The following is a 5,401-nucleotide window of genomic DNA, read 5'->3' as shown; positions in this document are numbered from 1 at the left end:
TAGATAAGAGTTTCTTTCTATTTAGTATCAAAATATGCTGTAACCATAAATTCCTTGGAATATAATAAATTGTGCAGGCTTCAGGAAATTGCAATATTCATATCTAGATGTAGTAAATTAAAATTTGTCTTAATGCGCTTAGAATTTTTAGGAGAAGCAATCAATTCAAGTAATCATTTTGTACCAAAACATTGAAGCAAATGTTTAACATCATGATGATAAAATACTTCTCAGTGTCCTCCGGGTTCTTCTTGTATCTTTAAAAAGTGGGTTTATTTTAGGTAGGGCCGTATTCTTTAAATGCAGAGCCTAAAGAATAAAGACAGTAAACATCCCATAACACTTAATAATAACTATTATTGGGGGGGTGCTTTAGTGTTTTTGAGATTTGATTGCAAAGCCTTGGGGGTTTCTGTTGTTGGTGGTTTAGCCCACCACCACCTCAACACTTCATTTTAACCCAAACTTTAAAACATTATCTTCAAACCTCTCCCCCAAAGCCAGCCACAGAGGGTGCAAATTTTGGCTGGTTCAGCAGGGATCGGCCAAGATTCAAACCATGACTGGGCAGACTGATTGTACCAAAGTCGATCCATCGGTGGACAAGGGTACAACAAACATGTTGTATTTTTAGGATGCAATTATTGCCAGTGGCTACAGCTGCTAGCAACTGTTATAATGTTCTTCTGGCCGGGATGGCTCCCCCCACTGGGAGAACATAAAAGCTGCAGGGGAGGGATTCCCCCATCAACCCTGATGCTGACTGTGTTGCTGGGGGAATCAGGTGATTTTCTTTCCTGCAAATTTTACCCAACAGAGAAAGGACTAGGCAAAACCATAAGATGGTTTGCCCGACAGCCATAAGTACGTCATCAATAAAAGGGTAATGCCTGAAGACCAGGCAAGTTTCACTGCATGTTTAAGATATATAGACTAGATTAAGTAAATAATAGTGAAGTCAAAGTCAGAGGCGTAACTAAAACCTTCAGGTCCCCGGTGCAAGAAACTATGAAGGGCCTTCCGGGCCCCTGGCCCTTCTCTTCAAGCTTTGGGCTCTTCCCACTGATCCTGGGGCCCTTTACTTTCATTGTGGGGCCCTTTATTATGGTTCCACAGCGGGACCCTTTCACAAGTTCTGCAGTGGGCCCCCTTCCTGCCATCTCGGGGCCTCCCCGCGATGGTGGAATGCCAGGGCCCGGTCGCAAGTGGGACCTTTGCGATCCTGGAAGTTCACCCACTGGTTACAGTAGGTTTATTTTTTGTTTTTTTAATTGTATTATTTTTTATCATTTTATTTTATTTTTTTACAATGTCACTGACTATGACTCTGTCCATTCAGAAAAGGAAGGAGTTGGTAAATTACAAATTTACCGACCCCTTCCTGGTTCTCTATTGTGACCCATCCCCTGCAGCAGCCGGCAGCAGAGGGGAGGGAGCACAGTGGGGGGGGACCAGGGGAGCACACAGGGGCCCAGAGACAGCAGAACACAAGTGAACTGGATAGTAGTGGCGGGGGCAGCATACAGAGGAACCAATCTCCTCCAATTTCCTCCTGCAGTTACAGGATGAAAAAGGACGTCAGCATTTTCTCTACATGCTACCCCCGCCCACCCTCCTATACAGGTGTACAGGGGAGCCCCAGAGGCCCCCTGGAGCATTGGGCCCGGTTACAATTGCAACCCCTACAACCCCTGTAGTTACGCCCCTGGTCAAAGTGTTGCCAGCCGATAGCAATCGTCAATGTGTTCTTCTGGCCGGGACGGCTCCCCCCACTGGGAGAACACAAAAGCTCTATGGGAGGGATACCCCCATCAACACTGACTGTGTTGATGGGGGAATCTAATGATTTTCTTTCCTGCAACCCGTGGTCACAGGAAAGAAAATTGTATCAAGTATGGCCTGACTAATGCTTAACCTCTAATGTGGCCCTTAAAACCTAAAGTGTGTTTTCTACATTTGTAGTCAAATTTGAGAAAACCTCACTATGGGGCTGTGTGGTTTGCAAAGTGCAGTTGCACTCGGCAAGTGCAGTTGCTCCAGAGCTTAGTAAATGAGGTAACGTTTCACTTTATAAAGAATACCCAATCAGGTGCAAGAAAAATAAAAAAACATTTTTTCTTGCACATAATTGGATGATGGAAGTCAGCAGATCTTCTCATTATTTTCTAAGCTCTGGAGCAACTGCTCTTGCAGAGTGCAACTGCACTTTGAGAAGTGCACAGCCTAATTGCCTTTAGTAAATCAACCCATATATGTTTCTTAGATGTTCTCATTCACACAACCTATTTAAAAAAGAAAAGAAAAGATTTAAAAAATGCTGATAATTACTATAGCCAGCACAGCACAAACAGGGTTAATTATGGTTAACCTTACCACTTACTGGACACCTTCACCCCCTTCCTGCCCAGGCCAATTTTCAGCTTTCGGCACTGTCACACTTTGAAATTCAATTTCTCGATCATGCTACATTATACCCATATTACATTTTTATCATTTTTTTACACAAAAAGAGTTTTTGTTTTTTTTTTTTTTTGCATTATTTATTCACTGCTTGATTTTTTCTTTTTTTGCTAAATAAATGAAAAAAAGACCAAACATTTTGGGGAAAAAATTTGTTTTTGTTAATTTCTGTTTTAATATTTTGCAAATAAACTTTCTTCATGAATTTGGGCCAAAATGTGTACTTCTTCATTTCTTTGTTAAAAATAATCCTATTAAATTGAGATTATTTAATCTGTAGGAAGTTATAGAGTCCACAATTATGGTATATATATATCATATATCTTAAAAATCGTTCACTCCTGATGTACCCAAAGCCTATTTAATTTCTTGGAAAGTACACGGTCCAAGGTATTTAGTAAGGCAAGAGGCATGGCACATTCTTTGAAGTTGTAACGTTTTGTCACATTTTTTTGGAAAATGTTGACTGTGATTATTGTGACTAGAGCAGTACAGTGTTACCATAATGACAATGCACCACTCTGGGGAGTATGCACCATGATTGCTTATAACAGTGATAGTCACTGTTATAACCAACCATTTTTATGAATGACATACATTAATTCAATGTGTACTATTGTGAAGCTGTGATTGGCCACAGCTATCACATGATACAGATGCACTGTAATTGGCCTTGTCTGTACCATGTGATCACTCTGACCAATCACAGAGATCAGAACAATAGTACTCAATGAATGGCTATGAATGGAAGCTATTCATTGTGTACAATTGCCATATGATCTGCTGTGGCCCGATACACTGATCTGTCATCTGCTGTGTCTGGTGGACAAAGCAGGTGACAGATCGAGCCACAGCACAGCCCATGGGCTGTGCCCTAGGTGCGATCCTGGGAGAACATGGTTCTAAAGGCAGAAGGTTTTTTTTTTCCCCTTAATGTATTAATACTGCATTAGGTAAAAAACCTTCTATGTGCAGCTCCACCAACCAGCCCACCTTATACTGACCTGAACTCAATCTTGGTCCAGCACCAAAAACCATTGCACAGAGCAGGAAAGTATAACATGTGTATAATGAAAAAAAAATGTTACCCTTTACAACCACTTTAACTCCCCAGCCCCCTAATAAATATTATAGAGAAAGGGAAGCTATAAGTAGAATGTTAAGTCCTAAGCTTTTCAGAAAAGAGTGTTTAAATAGATATACAGTCAATTAAAAATGTTTTTCAAAGTTATGTGACTGAGAACTTGTAACAAATTTAAAGAGGGCATTATCCCAATTTGGCTGCAAAAGTGGAAAAAACACTTTAACCCTTAACACCTAAACTCCCCTGTTAACCTAAAACCTAAAATTCCAACACTAAAACTAAACCCTTAAACCCCTGACCCTAGGTCCTGTTCACACCTGAGCGCATTTCAGCTAATAAAACGCTTATATCTGAAGTCTCAAAACGCACAATAAGCAAAATCCCATTCATTTCAATGGCCCCTGTTCACATATGAGCGTTTTGTCCCTGAAGCTCAAAAAAGTACATGAGCTTCTTTTTTGGCAGATTACAAGGGTTTTTTTTTTTTTTTTTTTATTAGAAGTCAATGCCTGCCTCCATACACCTGCAAAAAATGCCTGAAAAAACGCCAGAAAAAATGCCAGAAAAAAACGCCTAAAAAAAGCCAGAAGAAACGCCTGGATAAAGCCCAAAAAAACTCTTAAAAACGATACGCTCAGGTGTGAATGGAGCCTTAACACCTAGCCTCAAACCCAATATATCTGTTAAAAGCTGTTACATGTTTACTATTACAGGGGTAAGTGTCGGTTTATACTGATCCGACACGACTTCGGGCGACTAATGCCGTCGCCCATGCACCGCGACTTCGTCACGGCTTGCAACGACTTCACATAATGGAAGTCAATGCAAGCCGCTCCGACTTTACAAAAAAAAGGTGCAGGAACCTTTTTCTAAGTTGGAGCGACTTGAGTCGCTCCTATTAGAACGGTTCCCATTGCACAGCATGGACCGCTACTTGTCAGGCGACCAAGTCGTCTGACAAGTCGGAACAGTGTGAACCGGCACTAAAACAAAATGTTGCACTTTATGTAACTGCCTGCAGCCTATAGCTATGTGTTTCTTTGCACTCTAGACTACTGCAAGAAATCCTGTGCAATCATTATTTACACTGATTACAGTGAGCATGAAATTTTGAAATGGCCATGCTTGACAGCTCTAAAAGGAAACCTTGTTAGCATTTTAGGACCAGCTCTTGCTCATGATAACCAGATAGACCTGATAGGTACCCTTTTGCCATTTCTCCCCTGGATAAGCATCTTCATTCAATGACTGCTAGTATTACATTGTATTACATTGACTGCCAGTATTACATTGTATTACATTGACTGCCAGTATTACATTGTATTACATTGACTGCCAGCATTACATTGTATTACATTGACTGCCAGTATTACATCACAAATAGGAGAGACTACCATGAACACATGACATACACTCCCTGAGACCCTAAAGCAGGGGTGTCCAAAATATGGCCCTCTAGCTGTTGCGGAACTACACGTCCCATGAGGCATTGTAAATCCCTGACATTCACAGACATAACTAGGCATGATGGAAATTGTAGTTCCTGAACACGCTCTAGTATGTATGGATTGATAGAAAGATGTACTATTATAACTCAAAATGTAACTGGACAAAGTGCAACAAAATGTTAGTTCTAATGAAAAAGTCAAAAAGGGAAAAATGTCATAGATTTTGATAAAAACTACCACAAAAAATTGTCAAATTCTCACAAGTGTAATGAAAAAAAAAATAAATAAATAAAACATTGTCACTGACTGTGTAATTAGCATGCATTTATGCACTTGGGTAAGAATAATAACGTGGTATAGAGGAGGAATGTCATTCCACAATCTCCAAGAATATCCTAATGTCCCACTC

The sequence above is a fragment of the Pelophylax lessonae genome (assembly GCF_965119305.1).
Source record: "Pelophylax lessonae genome assembly, chromosome: 3".
Taxonomy (NCBI): Eukaryota; Metazoa; Chordata; class Amphibia; order Anura; family Ranidae; genus Pelophylax; species Pelophylax lessonae.
Note: the sequence above shows the minus strand (reverse complement) of the source record.